The sequence below is a fragment of the Girardinichthys multiradiatus genome, chromosome 18 (assembly GCF_021462225.1).
Source record: "Girardinichthys multiradiatus isolate DD_20200921_A chromosome 18, DD_fGirMul_XY1, whole genome shotgun sequence".
NCBI lineage: Eukaryota > Metazoa > Chordata > Actinopteri > Cyprinodontiformes > Goodeidae > Girardinichthys > Girardinichthys multiradiatus.
Window position 1 is genome coordinate 47324120 of NC_061810.1, and position 26453 is coordinate 47350572.

The window sequence follows — 26453 nt, forward strand, 5'->3', positions numbered from 1 at the left end:
TATATTCAGAATCTCAGGTTTATTGTTGTTAAATCATTCAATAAGTTGTTTAATTAAGAGATTAAATATAGAATATGATGAGTAGATAAACTAAAGATTTATAGATATCTTCCTTATATTTTAATTAATATTTATATTTAACATTTTTCTTTAAGCAGGACACTGGTCTCACAGCTGTGTTTTTAAATATTTTGATACATCTGCTTAGGCTACTTCACAAGCCGTAATTCTCTGAGCCTTTGAGGGTGATAAATGTCTGATTTTATGGGCTAACACTTATCGTCTTCAGGCAGTAAAACCTGGAAGTTGTGAAGTGTGGGGAAGCAGGACAGGCCGTATTTTACAGGTAATTCTCTTCCTTTTTTTCACTTCATTTGCTCAACACACTCGACCCGCTGTTGAAGTAATTAGCGAATGTTGGCAGGAATGGTGATGAAGCTCGGATCTGTACGATCCACTGGAGGCCTTCATTACTTCAGAGGAGAAGGGAAACCATTGCGGCGGTTCAGCTGTGTGAAACGCTGTTTATCAAAACTGTTTTACATCTTAATTACCATATTTTACTGTGGATTGAATGGTCTTGCATCTTGTGTTTTTTCTCTTATATACACTAATGTTTCTAGCCAAGTTAAAGTAGTGTGCAACAGTTTTAAATTACCACTACTATCTTTATTTTCCATCTTCCATCCAAGCAGCCAGATCTTCTTTTATTCCTTTAAAGTGATCTTACTGAACAGTTTTCTGGGCTTTCTGAACCAGTTTGCAAACGGGAAGCAGTACCAACTTGAGTTACAATCTATTATAAAATTGCCCTAAATACTTATGGTACACAACAATGAAAACTCGAAGAAGTAAAGATTTGTAAGAACGAACTCAGCAAAACATTTCCTCCAAAACAAAGAAAGGCTGTATGAGTAATTAGCACTTTCAGCACTTTTGGGCTTTATTGATCTTAGTTTGCAAAGTGATGAGGAAAAGGTCGATGTTTCTGAGGGTAACTGGATGAGTTTCTGCTGCAGGAATGACAAAGAAGCTCACTCCTCTGCTTTATTATAGCATGGAGGCTATTTCTGAATCAAGGGTTCTCTTTGAGGTGATCTGAAGAAGTTTTTAGCAAAAAACAACATTAATATTCAATCATTATTTTAAAAGGTATTCATGCCTTGTGAACCTTTTCACATTTTGTCATGTTACATCAGAAGCTTTAATGGGTTTAGTTCAGATTAGAACCAACATAAAGTGGAGCATGAAGAAGATGGAAAATGATTTGTAGTTTTCAGAATCAGCAAAAATCTAAAAAAGTGTGGCTTAACTTGTTGTTCAGCTGCCGTTTACTCTGATGGAGGGACTTCTGAGCAATAATAAAATCCAGCACAACAAACCGCCTTCAAAACTAACCTTATTTAGCAAACTAGTGTGTCATTTAACCTCAGCATAAATCCAGCTGTTCATTTAAGGCCTTGGAGGTTTGTTGGAGAACTGTATTGAACAAACAGCATCATAAAGACCAAGGAGCACACCAGAGTGGATGTTTTAACCAGGTTTCATTTTATACAAGAATATCCCAAGCTTTGCAGGTTGCCATCATCCATGTAGGGAATACAGCAAACATGGGGAAGACGGTGCCCTGGTCCGATGTCACCAATCCTGGACCATTTGGCGAACATTCAAAAAACTGAGGGGAGGAAACGTAACACTGTACATCAGACACCACTCCCACAGTTGAAAATGGTGGTGGGATCATGTGAATCAGCTTTTCTTTAGATGGGACAGGGATGCTGGTCAGAGTTGATGAGAAGATGGATGGTGTGTAGTACAGGGGAATCCTGCAAGAAAACCTCTTAAAACAGTGGTGGTCAAACCTGGTCCTCAGTACCCACAGTACTGCATGTTTTAGGTGCTTTCCTGCAGCCACACACCTGATTTACAGGAATGGGTGATTAACAGGGTCCTTAATGGCATGCTGTGGAGGTAATGCAATCATTAAATTAAGAATGCTGGTGCAGAAACACATCTAAAACATGCTGAGGACCAGGACTGCGAACCATTGTATTAGATCTGATTGTCCTATACGTTCCCATCAGAGCTCTTGGCTCTCTCCCTGCAGCTTTATTGGTGGGTTCCCAGAGTTTCTGAGAAGAAAATGTGAGACCAAGCTTTCAGTCATCCAACACATCTACTGTGGAAGCAGCTCCCAGCTGTCTACCTCTGAGATTAGGCTTCATTCTTTCTGTTTTACGTTTCTGATCAAATTTATAGAGCTGCAATCAGTTATGTACGTTCGCTGCTGTAGCTAAAGACTACTGGAAGAGTGAATTCATAGTGCACCTTTTTCTTCAGGTTTCTCCGTCTCTCTGTCTTGTTGCTAACTTTGTGTTTCATCTTCATCTTGGCAGGAATTCCTCATTAACAGCTTCTGTGTCTTTCTGTCTCTCCTTCCTATCCTCGGAGCCATCTGATGGTTGAGGTAGATGGTTGCTCAGCCTGGTTCTGCTTCTGCTGGAGATTTCTGACTGTTCAAAGAAAACCGTTCTTCTCCACTCTAAATTTGATCCAACCTTAATTTTTCCTGGATAGACAATCCTTTACTTGTTGACTTTTATTGATCAGATGAATTAAATGGACTAAATTAAATAGAGTTGTAAGTTCCCTCATTCCTACTCCCAAACATGCATACATTCATACTCCAGTTTGCAGATCGGTACAATGCTTGGTTTTATGTGCCTTGCCCAGGGGCACATGGGGCAGGAGGAAACCGGAATCAAACCCATAACATTTTGATTGTAAAACGTATTTGGTGTAATTTTGTGTATTATAACATAAATGGATTGAAATGACGTGTAATTGAATGGCAATCTGACTGTGTATTACTGAGCTTCATGAACTAAACTGAAAAAATGTCTAAGTTGGCTTGAACATAACTTCATGAATTGCTCCTGTTTGTTGTGTAAAATTGATGTTATTTAATAAAAGTGAACTGAGCTGGGAATAAATTGCCATATGTTTTCTGAAACTTATTTTTGTAGATTTGTTTTTGTAATTTTAACAACTAGTAATATTTAAGTTTTTTTTTTTTTTTTAAGAACCTATAAAGTCGGTGTGATTATGCTGTAGACGTCACAATATTTCATTAATGGATTTACTTATACAGGTCCTTCTCAAAATATTAGCATATTGTGATAAAGTTCATTATTTTCCATAATGTCATGATGAAAATTTAACATTCATATATTTTAGATTCATTGCACACTAACTGAAATATTTCAGGTCTTTTATTGTCTTAATACGGATGATTTGGCATACAGCTCATGAAAACCCAAAATTCCTATCTCACAAAATTAGCATATCATTAAAAGGGTCTCTAAACGAGCTATGAACCTAATCATCTGAATCAACGAGTTAACTCTAAACACCTGCAAAAGATTCCTGAGGCCTTTAAAACTCCCAGCCTGGTTCATCACTCAAAACCCCAATCATGGGTAAGACTGCCGACCTGACTGCTGTCCAGAAGGCCACTATTGACACCCTCAAGCAAGAGGGTAAGACACAGAAAGACATTTCTGAACGAATAGGCTGTTCCCAGAGTGCTGTATCAAGGCACCTCAATGGGAAGTCTGTGGGAAGGAAAAAGTGTGGCAGAAAACGCTGCACAACGAGAAGAGGTGACCGGACCCTGAGGAAGATTGTGGAGAAGGTCCGATTCCAGACCTTGGGGGACCTGCGGAAGCAGTGGACCGAGTCTGGAGTAGAAACATCCAGAGCCACCGTGCACAGGCGTGTGAAGGAAATGGGCTACAGGTGCCGCATTCCCCAGGTCAAGCCACTTTTGAACCAGAAACAGCAGCAGAAGCGTCTGACCTGGGCTACAGAGAAGCAGCACTGGACTGTTGCTCAGTGGTCCAAAGTACTTTTTTCGGATGAAAGCAAATTCTGCATGTCATTCGGAAATCAAGGTGCCAGAGTCTGGAGGAAGACTGGGGAGAAGGAAATGCCAAAATGCCAGAAGTCCAGTGTCAAGTACCCACAGTCAGTGATGGTCTGGGGTGCCGTGTCAGCTGCTGGTGTTGGTCCACTGTGTTTTATCAAGGGCAGGGTCAATGCAGCTAGCTATCAGGAGATTTTGGAGCACTTCATGCTTCCATCTGCTGAAAAGCTTTATGGAGATGAAGATTTCATTTTTCAGCACGACCTGGCACCTGCTCACAGTGTCAAAACCACTGGTAAATGGTTTACTGACCATGGTATCACTGTGCTCAATTGGCCTGCCAACTCTCCTGACCTGAACCCCATAGAGAATCTGTGGGATATTGTGAAGAGAACGTTGAGAGACTCAAGACCCAACACTCTGGATGAGCTAAAGGCCGCTATCGAAGCATCCTGGGCCTCCATAAGACCTCAGCAGTGCCACAGGCTGATTGCCTCCATGCCACGCCGCATTGAAGCAGTCATTTCTGCAAAAGGATTCCCGACCAAGTATTGAATGCATAACTGTACATGATTATTTGAAGGTTGACGTTTTTTGTATTAAAAACACTTTTCTTTTATTGGTTGGATGAAATATGCTAATTTTGTGAGATAGGAATTTTGGGTTTTCATGAGCTGTATGCCAAAATCATCCGTATTAAGACAATAAAAGACCTGAAATATTTCAGTTAGTGTGCAATGAATCTAAAATATATGAATGTTAAATTTTCATCATTACATTATGGAAAATAATGAACTTTATCACAATATGCTAATATTTTGAGAAGGACCTGTATATTGGCCAACTAAACAGCCTTCAAAATGTTTTCCTACCTGAGTGGAAACTGGAGCAGCTGGAAGCAATGTGAGTATTTGATCACTAGAGGTCAGTATTGGGCATCTTAAACTGCAGCAAATTTTATTTATTTATTAAACTGATGCATTAAGAAACAATTTTGCTACAAATCTAACGTATGAATTTAAAGAATTAGATTTTTGTCTTCAGAGACAAAAAATAAGCAAAAAAATATTCATCTCCTTGTTCCCTATCTACCTCCACCCATCGCTTATTTCACAGCTTCAACAGGAAGTAAAGAATGACTGTTATTAAAAACAATACCAGACAGGATGATCAGTCAGCTTCCTATTTGCTCCTGATTCAAACTCAATCCAAATATGCTCTCAGAGGGTGTGTTGCTTCCAAATAGCTCCTGCAACAGGATACATGGGGAGTGGGCCAAAACAAGGAGGCTGTTATTATATAAGAAACATCTGCTTCTCTGCTGTGTTTCCAGATGAATCAGTCAACATAGAGTCATGACTCTTCTTCAGCTTCTATGCATAAAAAACAACCGTCAAGCCTTCTGAACTCAAGGGTTTAGTCCACACTGAAATCAGCTCACTCCCACCAAAAGAGAAACCATGGAACTACAGAATGACACCAGCAGACCCTTCTGTCCCATTAAAAGCGCTAATAATGAACCAAATAAAAGTGTGCTTAATAAAAACACAAAGAACCACGCCTAATAGTTGACAATTTTTATTTATTTGTTGATACAGTTTTCATCTAATACACCAATTGTTTCATTGAGAATATCTCAAGATTCCCCACGTGATCTTTGAAGATCTGCAGGTCATGACCCCAACTATGGAAACTACAATTTAAATAACATCTTTGCTAGTGAGAAATTGTCATACAAATATATATAGCTTAAAATAATGAATAGCTGTTAGTTTAAATAAATTAAGTAAAATATCTTGTTTAAGTAAGTTATTTGTATGTTATTTGTGTTGTATATTTGTGTAATAAACAGACAAACAATAAATAAATAAATTCAAGACTTTTTCTGCCTGTGTTGGCTTTGTTTGTTTTAATTATTTAAAACTATTGATTGTACCATTGCCTTTTTCATCTCTGTATGTTCAACACTATAGTTTTAAGTAAAGAAGATAATGATGATGAGTTTCTTTAAATCTGTAAATCTTTAAATCTGTAATAAACAAGAAAAAATGAAACGGGTCTAATGGACTGTTCTATGATGGCACTTTGTGAGTGGTTTGGCATTTATGACCACATCAAAAGATAATTTAAAATAAATTACAACACAGGCACTAGTCAATCCAAAACCGTAAACTCTGATAGGGGTTTTAAATTTATTTTGAGCAAAAAAAAATCTAATTAAAAATCTCCAGAATATGTTGGTGTAAGGACATGAAAAATAGAAAAACACAATAACAATCAGATGAAAATGTCGGCGGGAATGGCCGACGCTGATCCGTTTCCATGGTGACGCTCGGCTCCAGTTTCCCGGATGTGCTGTTTTCCCTGTTCAACATGGCGCTGGGAAAGTAAGAGACTTCAGCTAATGTCAGACAGTTTGGCCAAACTTTTCCCGCTCATGCTCTTCTAGGTCCGGGTAAAGTTTACAGACACCCCTCCGAGGCAGCGGGAAGAGTTTCTCCGTGTCCTTCTGGGTGAGTGCGCGGCCTCGGGTTTAATAAATGTATTTAAATGTTGTTTTGTGGCTCCGCTCCGCGTTCAGGAGCTAACAGGAGCTAACTTTAGCCGCTCTCAGTTCTCTCCAGGCTGGCTCCGAGGAAAGCAGAGCAGCCTCCTCTCTCTGTTTTAATAAAAACTCGCTCACAGCCAGGTGGAAAGTTTACTGGTTCTTATTAATCACCTAAGCTAAATGTGATAAGGCACTTATTAATGTGAGTCCAGTACATATCACCGCCTAAACTGGTTTTGGGATCTGTTTTTACTGTAAGACCCTGTAACGTCGCTACAAAGTACACCATAGTTCTGGTCAAATTAAACAATTTTATCCACGTTTAGACTGATTATAATCTGGCCTATTATTTTAGAGTTTGACGAATTGTTAAACTTTTGTTTCCTCTTACATGATGTACACGATGTATATTTGTCATTTTCGAGAGCTAAAGGAACCAGAGGTGTGTTTTCTTTCCACTAACAAGTATAAACTGATGACAAAACCGCAGCTTAGTACTGAAGTACTGATTTCATCTAAAGGATTCCACGAAATACGGAAAATATGCTGAAAAATAGATAAATCTGCTCAGAGTATTTAGGTTAATGACATCACAAAAGGCACAACTATCGATTTGACATTAGCAGTGTCCTTCGCTTTGTTTGCGTTTTAAAATCTGTTTTACTCTTCTTCCAAACTTTATTTTTAAGCATTTTAATGTTTTATATAAAAAATATAAACACCTGAAGATTATTTATTTATATGTTTAAATTTCACCGGTTTAATAGGAAAAGCAATCTATGCCTGGGATTAAATTGAATTCTATAATTTTAAATGCATAAAGTTCTTTAAGCTTTTCTAAATTTTCTTTTTTTTGGTAAACAAAAGGTAGCAGAGGTGCTTCATTATGAGAGGTTAAAAAAAATGTTTTTGGGAAACCCTCTATAAATATGACCTTACAATTTATATATTATTTAATCAGTTTTACAGACTTTGTTCAACTTTGCTTCTAGATGTTTTAGGATATTATGAATAAAATTCCACCTTTACCCAAAGGGTCCAGTGACATGGTGGGCAGATTTTTGGCAGCTACTCGTATTTTCATAATGACAGAAATTAAGGCAACTAGTCAATAATCTTTAAGAGAGTGGCTGTTTCTATTTTTTGGTACAGGAATGATTATTCCTTATTGAAAGCATGCTGGGACCTTACATACGTAAAAATAAAATGTCTGTAAAAGCTGTCAACAGCTCATCTTACAGAACAAGTTATATTTACAAATCAAAATGACCTACATGATGCTGCAACTTTTACTCTGAACATCAGTGTAAGTAGACAAAGTCCACAACTTCTGCGACATTGCATGTTTTACTGTGAATTTCAATTTTCTCTGCCAGATTCCGTGATTGCGTCTGTGTTTTCCACACTGCAAAACTCATAGGACCCTACATTAGTCACCATTATGGCAAACAAGTGACTTTTGACATATTTTAACATGGGATGTGACACGTTTGAGTGAAACCGTACCTTAAATCCATGCAGTGTTCTCACATATGCCTTAAATGTTTTACTGCAGCCATACGGGACACAAATAAACAGCTCTGAAGGAGAAACTTTAGTCAAATAGGACAAAAGAGGCAAACAAAAACGAGATTAGAAATTGACGTACACCAAAGAACTCACTAGTCCCCTGCCTCATGTGATGTCACCAGGCGTATGTATGGAAGGTGGATTCTGATCTTGATTGAATAAGGATTTACAGCAAAATAGCAAAACAAATAGAAAACTGGCCATGACATGCTCTATATTAACAAACGATACCTAAATTATACCTGGGCTGCACGGTGGTGCGGCAGTTAGCCTTGTTTTTGTAGCAAGAAGGTCCTGGGTTCGAATCCTGACCTCTTTCTGCCATAGTTTGCATGTTCTCCCTTTGCATGCGTTGGTTCTCTCTGGGTACTCCAACTTTCTCCCTCAGTCCAAAAATATGTGATTGTTTGGGTCTGAGTGTGTGTGTTTGTGGTTGTTTGTCCTGTGTGTCTCTGTGTTGCCCTGTGATGGACTAGCGACCTGTCCAGGGTGCACCCTGCGTCTCGCCCAATGATGGCTGAAAAGTCTGGGTAGTAGCTTTAAACTGTCACCAATGAACCGAAAACTATAAAATTAAAGTAGAAACTGTAACATTAAACCAAAGGTATAGTGATGGATATTAGCCGTATATAGAAAAGCTCTAGTATAAGTATTGGTCCTTTTAAAAAGCCTATGCTTTGACGTCTGTTGTTTTAAAAGGACAAATTACTTGCTTGACTTATTTTCAACATTTCTCATTTAAACTTGGCAACACTTTTCCTAAAATGAGTGTTTTCCCTAAGAAGAGACAAGCTGTCAGCCTAATTTTTATTTAAACTTGACACTCTTGTTCAACAGTGTACTAGAAATATAATTATGTCCAATTGCTCCTTTTTGTTGTTGTTCTGGAACATTTACAGAATATTATCTGCACTGTATTCGTGTTGTGCCTATGATCAGTCATGTCTGCAGTGAGTGGAAAGAAGAGCTTGCATTAGTAAAGTTGTGCGATTGGTGCTGGGCACACAAAACACATTCTTGGGATGCCAGAGGAGCATGCAGGGGTCACTGTTCTCTCACATTATACATCATACCTAGGCAGCAGCGTTGTCTCCATCTTCTCCAAAACCCTTATTGCACAGTTAGGTTGCTGTAGATTCACAGTCTGTAAAGGGAATGGTCATCTTAAATGCTTGAATAGACTTGATTGACCCAAACGTCACCATAAGTATAATTGCCCTAACAATAGTTTATAAGCCTGGAACTGATGATCCATGATTAGCACTGAAGATACAAGAAAATATGTCCAGGTGCCTGTTTGGATTGAACCATGGCAACACGGTGAAGATGGATTTAATGCTAGGAAGAAGTCAGGATTTAAGTTCATCATCATTTTTGGTGTCAGAAGAGTTCAGGTTTGTAAAATCTCTACTTATTGAGGTACAATTTGGTCTGAAGATAAGTTTCCTAATGAGAAAAAAGGTCATAAAACCTGTGATGATTATTGATAGGTTATCATTAAAGTGTCGAGTTTAAGAAGCAGGTTGTCGTCCCTTCGTTAGGTTGTACCCAACATTTCATCACAGTCTTTTATTCAGTCAGTCAGTCATTTCCTACCGCTTCTTCCATAGTGGGTCGGGGGAGCTGGTGCCTATCTCCAGCAGTCTATGGGCGGAAAACGGGGTACACCCTGGACAGGTCGCCAGTTCATCGCAGGGCAACACAGACAAAAACAGGACAAACAACCATTTACACACTCAATCACACTTAAGGGCAATGTAGAGAGACCAACCTAACAGTCAGTTTTTGGACTGTGGGAGGAACCCGGAGAACATGCGAACTCCATGCAGAAAGACCCTTGGCTGGAAGTCGAACCCAGGACCTTCTTGCTGCAAGGCAACAGTGCTACAAACTGTGGCACCGTGCAGCCCTGCGCCACTATGTAATGATTTATTATGAAATCAGAAACAAGCAAATTTTTACCCATGTGCTCAATCATAGATAGTCAGTTTTTCCTCTTTGTAGTTGAGTAATTTGATATTATGGAGGTTCTGGTTATCGAGGCAAATATAATATAATATTGATAGTGATTATGATCCTTGTTTGGACCAGTTGACTCTTAGCAAATTAGGCAGGAGTTGCTATAGAGGTTTTAAAAAGTTACAGTAATATTTTCAGTCATACCATTCCTAAAGTTTAAAGCTCCCAGACACCTCCTGCTCCTCTGGGGGGAGCCCTAGATGTTCCCAGGAGGCATCCGATACAGATGCCTGAGCCTCAACCTTAACTGAGTCCTCTCGATGTGGAGAAGCAGCAGCTGTACTTCGAGCTGCTCATCCTGTCATATCTCTAAGGGAGCTCATTTCAGCTACTTGCATCCGGGATCTCGTTCTTTCGGTCACGACACAAAGTTCATGCCCATAGGTGAGAGTAGGAACATAGACCGATCGTTAAATTGAGAGCTTCACTTTTCGGCCCAGCTCTCTCTTCACCACAATGGACCGGCACAGCATCCCCATTACTGCGGCAGCCGCACCGATCTGTCTGTCGATCTCCCACTCCATTCTCCCCTCACTCGTGAACAAAAACCCGAGACACTTGAACTTTACAAAACACATGTGGACCGGTTGGACAAACTCCAATGAACCGAACTCCTCCCAGGCCCGAGTTTGTGCATCTGCCACAGGCTGTGCCGCAGCTTGACAGCATCCCTTACTGCCGGTGTCCACCACCGGGTTCGGGGATTGCCGCCGCGAGAGGCACCGCAGACCTTGTGGCCATAGCTACGGGCAGCATCGTCGACAATAGATGTGGAGAACATGGCCCACTTGGACTCTATGTCTCCAACCTCCCCCCGGAATATGGTTAAAGTTCTCCCGGTGGTGGGAGTTGAATACATCCCTGGCCGAGGGCTCTGCCAGATGTTCCCAGCAGACCCTCACTACATGCTTGGGCCTGCCAAGTCTGTCTGGCTTCCTCCTCTTCCAGCAGATCCAACTCACCACCAGGTGGCATTACAGCCTCTCTTCACCCGAGTGTCCAAGACATGCGGCCGAAGGTCTGAAGACACAACTACAAAGTCGATCATCGACCTCGGCCCGTAGGCTGAAACGACACTCAGAGACCTGTCCCTGGCCCGAAGGCACAGGGATGCGACCCTCTCATCCACCGGGGTAAAAGCCAACACGAGAAGGCTAAGCTGGGGGGCGATAAGCAAACACACCACAACTGCCACCTCTCCATGTGGGCCCAAACGAGATCTGATGACATGATTGGTGGGCGTGGCCTACTTTTTCCACAGCGCCCCCTAGAAAATAAAAATAAAAATCAGCCCCAAACCATGCTTTCACTTAGGATTTTGAAATTTGGTACACATTTGTAACTTCTCAAGACCTACAAGAAAGTCTCTTGGAGCATTTGTCCAAAACCCACAGGAAATTGGCCATTTTGGATTGAAGTTGCCATTTTGACCCCATTTTTGCCATTTCTAGCCCGCGTATCTGAGCGAACTCCTCCTACAGATTTTGGCTTACAGACTTCAAAATTACTCTGGTTGCTCTGAAGGCAATGGAGATCAAAAGGTATCAAAAGCTTTTCACTACATGAAAGCATGTGGGCGTGGCCAAGCCTGAAAATGACCTCTCGCCATAAAAGACGAAATTGATATAGCTCCTATAAGGAAAGTCGCAGAGACATGAAATCTTCTGAGATTGATCTGCCTCTGGCCCCGAACAATATTCACTGATCAGATGCTGACATCATCGAAGCTCCGCCCCCTGAGACCAGGAAGTGTCATGTTTTCCTTTTAAAGCTCCAAATTTGATGTCCTTCCCCTAATTAATATTAAACTGTCCCAAGTGACAGATAACAAGATGGTCTAAGATAGAATCCAGTACTGACTTGTTTGGCTGGAGGGTGTGGAATTGCTGTCGTGGCAAAGTCTGATCTTATGGCATGGCCATACATTTGGCTCTAAATTACACATGCATGGTCCGATTTACTCCGAACTGAAAATGGTTGATCTTTGTCATCCCCCAAACAGCTCTATTGAATTACGTTGGAATTTGGATCACTTGAAGTGACCCCTAGGACACTTCAAGTGCTCTATATCCCTCATACATCATCGGATCCACTTGACATGTAGTATACATGATCATGGGTCAATCCCATTTACATGTTGAGACAGTCAATTGGTGACATCACTTTAGCCCTGCCCACTAACAAACAAGTGAGTGCATCTTTCATCAGGAAGGTCAGATTTGAGCTACAATTTTAATTCTTCTCGCCAGAGCAGTACTCGGCTTGACTGAAGATTGTATGAAAGCCTGCTATCACTGCCACCTAGTGGTAAGGTGAGGAACTGAGCGGCGGGATCGTCCGTGGCGTGGAGTAGGCGATGCCATGCTCCAGCGGTTGGTACGTAGGCCGAGCGGCGCTGAGCTGCGAGGGCTGCCCAATGCTGCTTGCAGCTTTAATTGTAGTTTGCTTTCCTGCTGGAAATGAAGGTCATATTTTCAATTTGCATTATTATTTAGTAGAAGCATTTGAGTAAGGAATTACGTATAATGAAGCTTCAAATTTCATTGTAGCTTCATTAATTCATAAGGTGTATTTTTTTTTTTTTTTTACTGAAGAGGCAAAAAGTTTTGGCTAATGTCATCAAATCACTTTCTAATATCAGGTCTCAACGATGTTTCTTCAGGGTGGATTTCAGCTGGTAAACTGAGGTATAAAGGTGGAGGAAAAAAAGGAACTGTGAGGTGGCGTTGACAGGCGAGTCCATCAGGGGGCAGAGCTGATGGCAACAGGGGATGTGGTCATTACTTTGATGGCAGCTGACCCAAAAGTTCCTTATGGAGATGAACAAAAGGCAGCTGCTGTTCAGATGTCTTCAGTGAACTCCAGACATCAATACCCACAACACCAAAAAAGATGGGAGCTACAAGCTAGAAGCAATAAGAGTTAGTCATGGGATGTGTCTGTTGGGATTTATTATAAAACATGATGATAAAAGTTAAGCCGACTTGAAAAGTTTACTTCACAAAGCTTACCTTAATGTGGAGCTGTGTAGCTGAATATAAAAACAGTCCATATTTATAAATCTGACAGTAAAGAAGGAAAACATTTAAACTTGTACACTGTAGAATTGCCGGCACCATTAAAACAGAATTTCTTTCTCACTGATATTGAGTGATTTATTTGTCGTATGACAGCAGCTTGGAAACATCCATATAGTAGTTTGTGATTTTAAATAAGGTAAACTATTGTTTATTCAGTTAAGTTGTTTGCAGTATCGAGCTATTTTATTATTGTATATTTGTGCTCTTAAACAGAAGATAATCAAGCATGCGTTAAAGTCTCATCTTCATCTTGCCATCAGATTTAACATTAAAATGGCTGATTATGATTGTATAAACAGGACTATTCTTGCTCATCAAACCGATGATTTCTGTGGCCAGTAACCCACATTTTCCTCACTCTTCTATTTCTTTTCTATAGCATTGATGTTCTCCTCATGCTCTGTGAGTTGTGGGTTATCAGGGGGAGTGAAAGTTTGTCCGACTGACCAAATATATTATTTGCATGCAAAGTTTGATTGCATAGCACATCCAAATAAAGCATCCATGCAGTCTTTTGCGGATGAAATGTTGCACACAATAATGTTAAAATGATTCCCATTCAGTACACTGTGCTGCTCTAGATTTAAAGAAAAATGTGGTTGAATATTTATGGAAGTTAAAACAATAGGAATGAGGGAATGTGGGGAGACAGGATGCAGAAATAACAGCTCAGGACAAATGGTTAAAATAAAAAACCTTACGACTGCAATAAATGTCTACAGAATCAAACTAAACATGTTTACGGAAGTCCTGGCTGGGAAATGGGAATATTCGGAGAAAACAAAGAAATAACAGGTCAAGCCCAGTGTTATGTAGTATTTTTAGCAACAGTTATAAAGAGCTGGACTTGGTGAAAAGAAAGAAAAATCCTCTAAGGAATGACTGAACCAGCCACCTCCAACCCAGGCCTGTAGGTGCTCGGGATCAGAAGCAACAACTATTGCTGGACTGAAAAAGATATTCCATGTTAGAAGAGCAGCAAATCAACAGCACTTGTGTTTGGTTAAAAACCCGTAATTATGTCATCTTGTAAATGTATGCTGCGGGGCTTCAACCTTGAAACATTTATCAGATTGAACAAAACTTGCAGAGTCTCAACACAGAATACTGGAAAATTCCTGCAACACATTTAAATTAAATGTATTGTGTCCAGCTAATGTCGGCACAGAAACGCTCCAGGAGGGGTCAACCATTGTCCTGGAGGGCACTCATGGTGCTTTGGGTTTCCGCTTCTGCTGTCTTTAGAGCATCTCTAACTGACATGAACATGGAGTGATTAGGTCTGAACAGTAGAAATCAGACTGTTTTATCAGACCTTTGCTTGTACAAGCACAAGCAAACTTTAGTGAGAAGATTTGGGGAGCCGGAGAAAAAGAGCCACAAGCTTGTTATTGTTGGTATCGACTGAAAGCTGTAGGCCTGATAAGGTGAAGGACAAACTTCCCTTTGTTACTTCTGCAGCAGATAAGATGTGAAGGAGCTGTTTACTTACAGTTTAGTGATGCAGAGCATTGTAAGTAGGGGATTATGTTTACATTCCAGCATCTTAATTAGAGTGAGGTGTTATTTGGGTTAATTTTGTGAAATTTGCTTTCTATGTACATAAATTCCTCTGATGTAGCTCAAATTGTTGCAGTCTAAAGAAAACAAGAGAATTCGCAAAAAACAGACTTAATTTTTTTAGATTGGAGAAACGTTGGATAATACAAAATCTAATTAAAGTAGTATTTTTTTAGTTTGTATAAATGGACACAGATGACGGGGTGCAGTGGAGCAGGAAGCAAAATGTTAACTTCATTCATGTTAAACCCAGTTTGATGGAATGAATGAATGAATAACTGAATTATTGAATGAATGAATGAATGAATGAATGGCTACAACAAAATAATGAGTTCTATTCCTGCAGTGCATGTCAGATTCACAAAATAGTTACACAAAAAAAATTTTCCTAAATGTGGAGGTACAGGTTTTCACTGACCTGTATCCCCTGTCTGATGGGATGAGGTGAAATTATTCTTCCTGCACCACGCTGACAATTTCTCAATCTCATCTGTATAATGAGTACTATCTCCCCCTGAGATGAGTCCAACAACAGTAGTGTCATCTGCATATTTGATTGTTGCATTGGGTGGATGGGCTGCAGTCCAGTCATGTGTGTACAGGGAGTAGAGATAGAGGACTGAGTACACAGCCCTGCGGAGCACCAGTGCTGAGTGTAATTAGGGTGGATAGGTGAGGCTCAAACCTGACGATTTGGGAGCAACTGGTAAGAAAGTCTTGTAACCAGTAAGAGATGGCGGATGAGAGGCCCAGGTGAGGATATCTGGAAGGATGGTGTTAAAAGTTGAGCTATAGGCTATGAACAGCATCCTCACATAGGTGTCCAAATGGATCAGTGCAGTATGTACGCCATGCCAATGACATCCTCAGTAGATCTGTTAGCACGGTACACATATTGATGAGGGTCAAAGTTGAATGGAAGGCTGAGTTTGATATGTTCAATGAGTCTCTCAGAGCTCTTCGTTATAGCTGGTGTCTGAGTAACAAGCCTGTAGCTGTTGTCGTAAGGGGCAGGCTTACGACAACAGGTACGATGATGGAGGATTTCAGACAGGATGGATCTTTAGACTATGTCAGGGAGATGTTAAAAAAGGCTCCAGCAAGTTGATTTGCACTGGCCTGAAGCGCCTTCCCTGGTACTCCATCAGGGCCATTAGCTATGTTTGAATAAGCCAACATCAGCACACGTCCCACATCCTGTTCCTACAGAATAAGGGCACTGCTGGTGTATACTTGTGAGGGTAGTAGAGATTTAGCAGGCTTACTGACTTCAAACCGGGCAAAGAAGTGGTTCAACTCCTCTGCCAGTGATGGGTCAGCCTCAGTGATGCTGGCTGTGTTTCCTCTGAAATTGGTAATTTGCTGGATCCCCTGACCTATCTTGTGCTGGTTGTTGTTGGTCAAGTGGTCTTTAATTCTCCTTCTGTAAGCATCCTGTACCTCTTTCATTACACGTTTCAGATTTGCTCTGGCAGAATTGTACAGTTCTTTGTCCGCTGTCCTGAGCAGCTTTTTCACTCTGCTCATCATCCAGGGCTTTTGGTTGGGAAATGTTTTAATATGGCTTTTTTTAACTGCGACCCTCTAAGCAGTACTAAATATAAAAAAAGAACAGTCTGTGTGTATTCCTCTAGACATTTATGAGAGAACAGCCCCCAGTCAGATGTATCAAAGCAGAAGGCCTACTTTCCTTCAGCTGTGTATATTTTGGAACCGTGCCATACTTTATTTGAGATACCTGTAGTGTTGTCTTTTTAAATGGCCGATGCGTTCTTTGTTTCTGGCTTGTGTTCTCGTGGTGGTTTCCAGTTTTGGTTGTAAAGTCATGCTCAGGCTTGTGTGCTCCCAGTGTTCTGGAGGCCTGACAAAAACAACACAGAGAGACTTCTGGATGGTGGCAGCATCAGTTCCAGTGTTTCCTGGTATATGCCAGTTTGTTACAGTGAGAAGGGTAACATGAAGGCATGAAAGCTTTCTGCATTGCAGTTTCAATAGTCTGGATGATATGGACTGGACTTGACCTTTTCATAGCTGCAAGATTATTTCTCAGGATCCTTTTGTAGTCTCTATTATTATGGTTTCCAGAACAGGCCTCCTGAAAGAATCTCTCCATTTATCTTTACATTTCTCAATCTGCGAGTAATCTTCAAACGGCTTTACTTGATCCTGTCCAGCACAGCGGTAGCTCCCCAGCAGGTTCACACTTCACATGTCTGCTCTGTCTGAATAAAGATCAGCATTGTCCAGGACTGTCTGTAAATCTGAGATCACATGAGGACTGTTTTATCCTAATTAGAGAGAAGGATGATGTGGTGCCATTCAAGAGAATGTCATCCTCTCATTGCTTCTGTTTACAGCTACATGACATCGTTATGTAATGACTGCTGCCATGATGTTTAACAAGACACTGTATAAGAGTATACTCTCAGTGGTTGCAAAGATTGGATGAAAACTTGGAGCTTTTCTGTTGCAGCTCCTAAACTGTGGAGGGCTCTGTTACTGTCTTTAAATCTCGCTTAAAAACAAATGTTTACTCTCTGAACTTCACACCAGCATGAGATGCTGACTACAATGAATTTGCATTTGCTTTTTGTTGTATGTGTGTAGAACTCATTTTTTAAATGAACCTTCATGTCCCATGTTTGTTGTGTTTTACATTTTATGCTCTGACCTCAGTTTCTTTCATGATGCAGATTATTGTTCAGCACTTTACTCAGTGTTGCTTTTGTTTAAAAAAGGTTTTCTAGCTAAGGTGGTGTAGTAAATAGATTGATTAAAAAAAGGACATCCCTGGATGATTATAAAATGTGAAAGCAGTCAACATGAAGTCATCTGGTGGTTTATTTACTACATTGAGCCAACAGTTTAATCATTTTAGCCTTCTGTGTTTTGGGTTATGACTTACTGACAACAGACTGTATAAACAGGCCTGGAGAAAATTGACACAAAACGGCTATATAATGCACAATGTATACATTTTATCAACTCCAATCAGACGTTTGTGCTTGGATAATAAAATTGACATAGATGTTATATTTAGAGTTTGGAGTCTGAAATTGGATAATAAAATCCATTCACATTTGTCGTTTTTAGGGTAAGAAATGAGTAATTGATAATAAAGCTCCATTAACGGGTAAAAAAGAAACGGTTTAGTGTTTTACTACTTTAAAACAAAAATAAAATAACAAAGTTGACATTTTATGCTGTATCAGCATCTTATGTTACTGATTAGAATTGCCAGAATTACTAACTGTAATCGTTGGTGTATCTCCTAGGGAAGCAGATCTCCAAACTCTCATTCCCCGTTTAACAGTACTAGACTGAATGAAGAGCGGATATGCCTTTCCTTTCAAGTAGTTTTTTTACTTGCAGTAACAGCGTCCACACCGAAGAGAGTGCAATTAGTGCCTAGCTAGGATATGTTCACTGACCAGAAAAAGGTCAAATGTACGAGTTTCTAACCTCTACCCATTACCAGAGTTGTTTAAGCTAAAGATCTTTATTTGTACCAACATTAAGGCGGCTTATGGTTATTAATAAAAACATTTCAAAGCTTTAGTTACGACTCTCCCTGTGCATCTATTTCCTGAGAGGCATTATAAAGGTTGTTGGTAGTAGAAGCTGTTACCCGTGTGACTCCTCCCTCCATGCGCTGGTAATAAATGACCCCCGGGCATCTCCGTAGATGAACCAGCATGTTGGTCTTGTTGCTGCTAGCTCAGGCCCCACATACTTGCACAGCGACACAGTTTAATCCACTGTAAATACTTTTACTTTGATATGTTGCAGAAAGAACAGTATAATGCCAAAGGTGCTGTGCGTCTAGTCACCATGACAACCATCTATTTATGTGAGGTATGCTAGTTGAAATGGGAAAATAAAGACATACTCAAAAAGACCTGCATGAACCACCTTCTTACCTCCACCTCTGTGGGTGTTATTTTCCTTTTTTTGTAAACTGAACGGTACCATTTCTAGTATTCATAAAAATGTGATCTAATGAAAAAACGCAAGCTAACAATTCCATCTTGTTTTTTCTGTTCCTGTTGAAGTCGTTTTTGTTTCCTGCAGGAACAGAAATCATCACTGGATTTATCATTACTCAAGTGGCCAGTCCAGTTATACGAAAACTCATATGACATTTTCAGTTGCTTATGACTCATTGAATGCTGTTTCCACTGAAGCACATCGAGGGCAGACATATTTTCAGTTTTTCCCAGAGCATTTCTAGTTAAGCTTTGACTCATATACCTTTCTTTCCCATAATTAGTGATGTGTTTCCTTCTTCAACATTTATCAGGTTACGTTCTATATCCTTGACTTTACACACATTTAGAACAGCTTTTATAGTGTAGTTTGGTACACATGGCTTTAATAGAAAGTTGAAGCTTTAACCTGTCGTCATGAGAAATGTAGTTAAAACAAGACACAAATAACTTCATTTTAAAAACATTTTCCTTGTGGTTTCTTTGTTCTAGATTGATGATTAGGCTTAATTTTAATGGGTTATTTCTATGCTGGTATTGTAATTTATGCAGGTGTAAATTAAAAGTTCAAATAATTTTAAAATGGACAGAACGTGCGGAGTGCTTTTGTTTGAAAAAGATGTTTGTGTCCCCGTTAAGTAAAAATGCCATGAAATCACGTAAACATTAGAAGGATGGAGAACACAGCTACTGTGTGATACATCACTTAACCTTCATTGTCAAATTTGACTGTTTTGCATATTTTTGCCATCTTTTCATAGTCATTGTTCCCAAGCATATGTTTGTGCCCTTTTGATTGTATTTGTCGCCATAATTGCCCTCTAATTAATCTGTTAAACTTCAGTGAAGTTTTTAGAAGTATTTATTTTTGGGGGTCAGAGGATGGAAAGCAGGAAGAAGGTTCCCTCAGGCGTGTTCAATCAGAACGTATGGAAGTTACCTTGTGTACTCATTTACCCTGCTTTTCCTGCTTGTCTTTATCATTGACCTTTCCACTTTCCACATTCCACAACCTGCCTTTGAAAGTCAGCCCTCATTGGCTGCAACACTGCGTGCTTTGTGTGAACTTGGCCTCTGGATTGGCAGCGTTGTGCGTCTCTGGCTCTGATACGTCGGGTGAACCAGTTTTTGCTGTATTTGTACTCTCACAGGAATGTCAACAAGCTTTGTCCTTATTGGGGCCGAGGCTTTGTAGTCTGAGTGTAGATATTAAATATGTTCCTGGGAGCTCTAACAAGCTCTCTTTAGGAACTTTAAATTGGACATATTTGTGTTCTGATGAAAATGAAGAGAGCAAGCTTCCTTATTAAATGTTTATCCATTCATTAATTAGCATTTTTATTATTCGGCCTATGTAAACTATCTGTTTATTTTGCGTTTCTGATCGTAGGTAAGAAGTGATCCACACTCTTAATTCTGTTGAATTTCTTCCTGAAAGCAAAGCAAACTATTTCTAACATCATGTGTAGTAATTTGGCCATTGCTGTCTCTGTGGTGCTCAGTTTGGTGATAAATGTGTTTATATTAACAGGCAGACTTGGTATTTCACAGCAGCGTGCTTTGATTAGATAAACAGGCTAATTCGAGGCAGACTCAGCCTGTTGTGTAAGAGGGAGTCATCATCAAGTGGCACAATAAGCATTTGGAGGTTAGGAGCACAATATATTCTCATTTTAAGCTAAAGTGTTGACTACTAGGGATGTAACGACACACATATTCGTACAGAAAATATCCAGCACAGCCGTGTCAGTTCATTACGCACATGTACCCTACGAATACAGCGTTGTTTTATACCTGAACACATGCAGGATGTTTGCGTGTGGAACTAAGTCTGCAATGCAGCGTTCTGTAGGACAGCTTTAAAAGGTGACAGCAATAAGAAACAGAGAGGACTCAGCTTTCACTGAACTCTGATATTTGGGAACATTGAGGTTTATCATGCAGCTACAGTGGAGAAGGAAAGGCGGACGGAACCAGAACTTTGTCAGCGTATTTCAACAGCAGTAAGGTGCGTGCAGTGGCTCAATCTACACTGAACTTAGTCACCTTAAACAATGTAAACATCACAGGTACTGGAAATAAATTAGCTGATGTCCAGTTGATTACCTGTAGCATCCAACATCCCAAACTCCGTACATCCCGTGCATAGGCAGAAATCACATTGTGGATGGGGGTCTGGACCCCCCCAATCTGGACTAAATGTAGGTTTGTCCCCCCCAATAAATCTTTAGAGGAAGCTATATAAAATGAAATAAGAGGAACCTAAAAATAACTGTATCAACAACAGACTAAACCAGATACAGCTGGGACACTAGGTTCAAAGCAACTCCAAAGGGATTTAAACACGTTTTACTATTAAATATAACAGTCTTAATGAAACATTTCTAAAGCTTAACATTGATCGTTTTGAAGTAGTTATTGTAAAATCTCATCTATCCAGACGATGGCTATGCCTGCTTATACTTCTATATTCAACCAAATCATCAGTCAGTTCTATACTTTCTACTTTTTAAAGTTTTAGAACATTCTAATTAATTTCAGAAATTGAAAAAGGTTCTTTGTTGACAGTGACCTAAGTAAAAAAAATCACATATTTTTATTAATTTTTCTTCAGTGACACCGAACTGGGACTTTAAAACCCAAACACCTACTGAACTGGGATTTTTGTGTACCATAAACTTTGCACTTGTTTTTCTTTTCATTGTCAAGTTCATAGAACAGTACGATTGTTTAAAAACATGCATTGAAATCTGTTACATGTTGTAAAACAGTAGTTGGGTCTATTTAATGGATCAGCGCCGGCAGAACCACCGACAGTGAACACATCACGGCTTGTTTTACATGTGCTTTCTGTCCGCTGCTCACCGCCTTTATTACCTAAAATAAAACAGTCGCGGCCTGGAAATGAACCTGCCAACAGGAAGTGTAAAAAGTCAAATCTGCATCACGTGACTGCAGGTTAAAAAAAAACAAAAAAAAACACCTGCAGATCCGTTTGTGGGTCGGGGAAAGGGAAGAGAGGAAGAAGAGGCGTCGCTGTCTGGGTTATAACCCGTGTTTGGCTGCTTACAGAGCCGTGCTAATCTCCCTCCCCTGACCGGCTGTCTCACCCTTAACGTCACGATACTGAAACCAAAGGAATGCGACACGTTCAGTGTTTCCGAGCCCACGGCCACTCCACACGGCGCTGCTCCTCACACGGTTAAATGTCACGGCTTCCGTGTCCGTTTGGAGTGTTTTAATGAAGACTGTGGACTCGGTTTGACTTGGATTTCTCCGCGGAATCAACTTTGTTGCTCCAGGGTGTCTGCTGGGTTTTCCCTCGACGTGTTCTCAGGTGGATTCGGTTCTGCTTCGGGTTTAAAGTGAGTATTACTGAGAGTAAACGACCCTAACTCTGAGTTTTAAACACACGAAACAAAGTTTGATTTCTCCCACTGCTGGTTTTTCAAACAGAAATAAAAGCCCTCATGTTAGAATCTCACGGTGAGTCAGTGGGGGTGGCAGAATAATAACCTTATTGTCATCAGGGGGGATGATTTCTACCGGACTGCTGCTCCCAGATCTCCCACTGTTCCCATTCAGACCTGTTGCTAACTTGGAGACAGCTGGTGGACTCCACCATCACAGTCATCTGTCTTTATTTGCACAAGTGTTAGTGACACATGGAGCTAAACAGAGAGGGGGAGGATGGTGATGCTTGCAGTTTAACCTGCGCGTGGAGTGGGTTTTTGTGCAGAAATTATAGTCTGTTTTATGAAAACGGGAAGAACCCTCTTGAAAGTTAAGGTCTGTGCAGAGAAAATGGAGCTGCTACTGCCTGATCTTTCTCTCTTTGTTTTTGTGCTTTCAGCTGAAACCTGGAAGAAATAAGCATTTTTTTATCAGTACTAATAAAGTAATGAACCTTTGCTGACATGCTACCACTCACTGACTTTTACCTGCTCGTAAAAATGTCTCATTAGAAATTAAAACTATGTGAGACATGTGGTACTTTCTATCATAGCTAGAAAACATAAAATGGATGATTATTTAAATGTTCTTTTACATGGAAAGGACACCAAAAGATCCCCATCTACGAAGGTAGCTAAAGAAACAGAAAAGTTATAAAACATTAATCAGCTTTGGACACTCCTATAGCCTAATACTCACTCGTTTCACATATTTGAGAGTGTTTTGTTATCTGAAATTAAATGGCAAATAATCACAATGTTAGGAAATCAAACAACTGCAAAAACGCTGTTGACAACAGAGTTCTAGATTGATTCTTCCACATTTTCTCACATTTCTTGTTTTCCAGCATCAGTTTCCACAATTTTCCAGTTTTTAAGAGCGTAAGCTGTATGTCAACTCAAAGCGCTATCAGCTGTGTGCATCTAGGAGTTAGCCAGCTGGTTACATAAACTGTTTGCATGCAGAGCATTAATACATGGTCCTTGAATTATAAAAACGTATTAAATATATCCAAGCACCTTGTAGCGATTATGCTCGACTTGATGCTGCAATGATGATTGTGATTGAATTTCTTCTGCAGCTTTAAATATGATCAAATGGACAATAATAAGAATATATTTTTATGTGACATTATAAATATTGTAAATAAATATTAAGTGTGTATTTAGAGACTACTACATAGATATAAGCATGATCCAGTTTCTGCCATCAAGGTAAACCGAGGTTCTCCTGAGGCAGGATTTCCAAATTGCTAAAACTGTTCTTCATACCATTTCAATAGTTAAAAGACCCATTTTTAATGAGAAAGTGCCTGAGTGGCTGATATTTTCACCTGCTGCACACTGCGCCCCCATGTGTTGCTGGCTAAAATGGGACTACCACACCATTGATCCATTGGATTGGTGAAAAATTGCTGATTTGGCAAAAGCATATGTGCAAACACGGCCTCTGTTCTTTTCAGTTGAACAAAATGGACAACACTCACAAGTTTTCATTCTGACCTTATGGACGACCCCAGTATTGTTTCTGGATAAGATGTTTAAATAGGCAGGAGATCTAAAAGCTGGAGGTTTTGTGAACAGCATCTCTATGATCAGTGTGATCCATTCTTGTTAATGCGTGCTGATTTTAACCATTTTTTTAGTGGAATTTTGGTTGAAATGCCCATCTGTAGTTCCCTTCCGCTACCACTGTGTTTTTGACTAAAACTGACCTTTTTATGACATCCTACGGCCACGCAGTCTCTTGCCGTAAGGAAACCACAGCACTGCAGAACCTTCATGTTTCACCTCTGTGTCCAAACTGTCCAAAAAATCGCTTCTTATGGACTGAAGCCTTTTATGCAACACATCGGATGTCTTAAAATAACATTACATTAGAAATATGTGTAACAAAGTCCATTTAGGCTAATTATTAAAATGTTTTGACACATGAACACAGTGCTGTGAACAGGCTGGTAGTCACTAGTAGCACCCAGTAGATCCAAGGTCACAGGCTGAGCTGTAAGTTTGCACAGGCCTTTATAAATCTGGGAAACACTGCAAGATGGCCGCTGTCCTGTGTCTGCAGCAGTGAGAGAACAACCTATAAATTTTCACCTCAGATTCAGCGGCAGCTAGCTAATATTAGAATATCACAACAACAAGGGCAACGTGAATGCTGCTTTGTGGTGTAGAAAGTTTAAAGCTGACGTGGCATTGTTGAAAAGCTATGTCGAACTAACACGTTAGAAATTGTTGCTTTTGGCTGGTAACCTTGTGTGCTCTGCTAGTTCGTTTGGCAGGTTACCAGTCATCACTCAGAGACAGTTTATTATCTCAGTTCTGTGGTCAGCTGTAAAATTTCAAGGTTTATCTGTCATTGTGGTCAGCGTATAAAAAGGCATTTCAGTAGTTTAATTAAACAGATTTCTAAAGTCTAAACCATGGAAATCAGGATTTATATTGGATTGGAGTGAAAATCAGTAATAATATACCTGAGCTTCGTTTTCACAATTACCAACTTCAGAATCATCATTCTGTTCAGGTACAAAATAAAATGAAGTTTTTGCTTCACAAAAACTAAAGTAGAAAACCTTGATAAACTGACTTTGCACCTCAAGTGTTTCATTTCATTTACCAACAGAATTGAAAGATTATAACATAGATTGGGATAATCTGGTACAGCAAGTTCCATAAAACCTCATGGTGCTCTGCTTGCATTGGCAGGCTTTCCCTTCCAGCACACACTACATCTTAAACCTATTTTTTTAAGAACCATCATTCTTGTGGTTTTAAGAGTTTTTAGCTGTCAGTCAGCTGTGTATGATAATGTCAGTTATCGGTTCAGTTGCGAGTTGTTCCATAGATCTTTATTTTGGTAGGTTTTTGGTAGGCTTGGTTTTTATAATATAAGTAAATCATTTCAGGTACGTTTATATCTGGCACAAGGTCTTGCAATATGAAATGGCCAAAATATTTCTCATTAGAAGTGCTGCCTATTTGCAGCAGGCATGACCTTTCTACTGTGAAGTTAGCTTGTAAAGCTGTTTGTACTTCAGTATTTCTTTAGAAGTGCACCAAACTAAATGTCAGGAATACGTTTCATTGGAGTTTACAGCAAATTTTAAAATGCGCTTTCCTTGATGTTCTTTATAATTAATATATATTACTTGGGCATAAGCCACAGCCCTGCTCCATATATGATGCATATTACACTCCCTGGCCAAAAAAAAGTCACACCTGGATTTAACTAAGCAAATAGGTACAAGCCTCCCGTTGGATAATTGCTGCATGGGCGATTATGTTTCAGCCGGCAACAAGTTATTTAACCCCAACTGGTGCAATGAGTTGCTTCTCATTTCTTAAAAAACCATGTCGAAAGACACATCCTGTGGTCGTGGAAAAGATGTCAGTCTGTTTCAGAAGGGTCAAATCATTGCCATGCATCAAGCAAAGAAAAGATCTAAGGAGATTGCAGAAACTACCAAAACTGGGTTAAGAACTGTCCAACGCATTATTAAAAATTGGAAGGATAGTGGGGACCCATTGTCTATGAGGAAGAAATGTGGCCGGAAAAAAATCCTGAATGATCGTATCGGCGATCACTTAAACATTTGGTGAAATCAAATCGAAGAAAAACAAAAGTAGAACTCCAGCCATGTTTAATAGTGAAAGTAAGAGCATTTCCACACGCACAATGAAAAGGGAACTCAAGGGATTGGGACTGAACAGCTGTGTAGCCTTAACAAAAACCACTAATCAGTGATGCTAACCGGAAAAAAGGCTTCAATTTGCTAGGGAACATAAAGATTGGACTCTGGAGCAATGGAAGAAGGTCATATGGTCTGATGATTCCAGGTTCGCCCTGTTCCAGAGTGATGGGCGCATCACGGTAAGAAAAGAGGCAGTGATGCTCCCATCATGCCTAGTGCCTACTGTACCAGCCTGTAGGGTCAGTGCTATGATCTGGGGTTGCTGCAGCTGGTCAGGTCTTGGTTCAGTAACAGTATGTGTTCAAAGAAGGAGGTCATCTGACTACCTGCATATACTGAATGACCAGGTTAGTCCATCAATGGGTTTTTTCTTCCCTGATGGCACGGGCATATTCCAAGACGACAATGCCAGGATTCATCGGGCTCGAACTGTGAAAGGGTGGTTCAGGGAGCATGAGACATCATTCTCACACATGGATTGGCCACCAGAGTCCAGACCTTAACCCCATTGAGAATCTTTGGGATGCTCTGGAGAAGACTTTGCGCAGCGGCCAGACTCTACCATCATCAATGCAAGATCTTGGTGAAAAATTAATGCAGCGCTGGGTGGAAATAAATC

The 26453-nt window shown here is 40.1% G+C and overlaps 1 protein-coding gene across 2 annotated transcripts in view; it reads left to right on the forward strand.

Moving 5' to 3' along the window:
- The first annotated feature begins 6274 nt into the window (after positions 1–6274).
- pak4 (p21 protein (Cdc42/Rac)-activated kinase 4) overlaps positions 6275–26453 on the forward strand; it is a 46479-nt gene continuing 26300 nt past the window's right edge. The window contains exon 1 of one of the 2 annotated variants that reach the window (XM_047391495.1): positions 6275–6438. The gene's annotated coding sequence lies outside the window, so the exon portion shown is untranslated. Of the gene's footprint in view, positions 6439–21674; positions 22053–26453 lie in introns of those variants that run through there. The other variant, XM_047391496.1, reaches the window with a different exon arrangement.